The 1,761-nt window shown below is 51.4% G+C and overlaps 1 protein-coding gene across 7 annotated transcripts in view; it reads left to right on the forward strand.

Moving 5' to 3' along the window:
- The first annotated feature begins 264 nt into the window (after nt 1-264).
- Nucleotides 265-1,761, forward strand: part of LOC102755511 (protein FRA10AC1) — a 34,460-nt gene continuing 32,963 nt past the window's right edge. For 2 of the 7 annotated variants that reach the window (XM_006755084.2, XM_006755087.2), the window contains exons 1-2: nt 265-346; nt 442-511. The gene's annotated coding sequence lies outside the window, so the exon portion shown is untranslated. The other 5 variants (XM_006755086.2, XM_006755085.2, XM_015557951.1 and 2 more) reach the window with 5 other exon arrangements.

Genomic DNA, 1,761 nt, shown 5'->3' on the forward strand with positions numbered 1-1,761 from the left:
CTGCGACTTCGAGACCGCAGGGAGCCTCTGCCTCCCCTTCCAGCCTTGTTCTTCCGCCGCCTTTGTTTCCCGGGACGCTTCTGGCTGTAGCACAAGTTCGGCTACTCCCGGGGACGGTGCCATTTAGGTGTGACACGCGTCCGAGCCGGGCCGGAAGCCTTCCCAACCTCTAGTCCTGTCTCCTTGAGTTGTCCACTTTCAATTCTTTTAGCTGTTTCTTTTGATGTTTATATCCATTTTATAAATAAAGTGCTTATACTGTTTGTCGTCGCTGCAGCCGCCCAGAAAGCAGAAAGCGACGACTCTGCGGGCGAACTCGGCAGCGCTGGGAGGCGGGGAAGAGTGTGTGAGAAGGGCCGTGAGTGCATTGGGCGTTGGGGAGAAGGACCTCGAACTTGCACCTCCCAAGCAAAAGTTGATTATTGTTTTTCCTTTTGATAGATTCTGGAGATAGCCGGCGTCTCCTTTCTCCAACTTCTGTCGGCCCTTGTCCGTTTATTCGTTGCCTGAAGTGAGTGAGAGCATTTTAGTGCAACCGCTCAGTGGAGATGGGTATGGGATGGATGAAGCGGCCAGAGAGAAAAAGAAATGGAGAGGGGACCGGGTCGGAGGTGGTGTCCTGGGTGTGGGAACTCGATGACGATGGTACTAATAGTTAGCACGTACCGGGTTTTACTGTGCCAGACACTGTTCTAGAAGCCTTTGCATGTGGTCATGCGATTTCCAGTCCCCTGAAACCGGCCCTCTTCACTAACCTCACTGAGAGATGGGGGCCCTGAGGCTCACAGGGTGTAGAACCTGCTCGAAGGAAGACAAATGAGACGTGCGGAGCCAGGATTTGGATGCTGGTGGGCTGATCCCACAACATGCAGCACCCAGTCATTGTTCCCCATCAAGATGTGAAGGAAGTGAGGACTTAGGGAGTGAGAGTCTGATATGGCGTGAACAGATGTGATAGGTGGAGCAAGGAATTGACATAACAGAGAGGGTGTGCTCCAGGTGAAGACAGATGTGAGGGAAGAGCTGGAACTGCTGCCTTATAACTTTCTCCATCCTGGCTCGGGCCTTCCTCTCTAGGATTCGGTGGGACGGAAGAGGTATTCAACCACACACCTACACTTGAAAGTGGAAATATAGAAGATAGTCAGACCTCGGTTCTGAAACGTCTTCCATCTCGGACAGTTAGGTTCTCAACCAGGTTGTTCACACAGAATTCTCTGTTGTCCAACAAGACGCTGGTTCTCAGTCATGCTGATTGATACCTGTATGATCAGTCACTGTCTCTCAGGCAGCAAAGGAGAGATTGTGCCAGTTTACTGCTAAGCCTCACGTTAACATCTCAGGAAATTGTGCTGTGAATATTTTCGTTTTTTGTTTTGTTTTGTTTTGTTTTTGGCTTTTGGGAATCTGGAATGGTGCTGGGGTCCAGCCCCAGCAGGGCCAGGGGTCCCCAAAGGTGTGGACGGAGTCGGGGAAGAAGGAATGACACGGAGACAGTGTTCAGTTGATCAGCACCCTAGCCAGGATCTCTAGCCAGGATCTCCAGCCAGATTCTGTGTCCATGTTCTCTTGCTAGGTTCTCCAGCCAGGTTCTCCAGGTTCTCCAGCCAGGTTCTGTAGCCATGTTCTCTCGCTCGGTTCTCCAGCCAGGTTCGGTAGCCAGGTTCTGTAGCCAGGTTCTGTCCAGGATCTTTTGCCATGTTCTCTCCAGCGAAGTTCTTCTGTCTCTAGGTTCTGTGTAGGTTCTGTCTTCTAAGTTCT

Source organism: Myotis davidii, unplaced genomic scaffold (assembly GCF_000327345.1).
Source record: "Myotis davidii unplaced genomic scaffold, ASM32734v1 scaffold271, whole genome shotgun sequence".
In the NCBI taxonomy this organism is placed as follows: Eukaryota; Metazoa; Chordata; class Mammalia; order Chiroptera; family Vespertilionidae; genus Myotis; species Myotis davidii.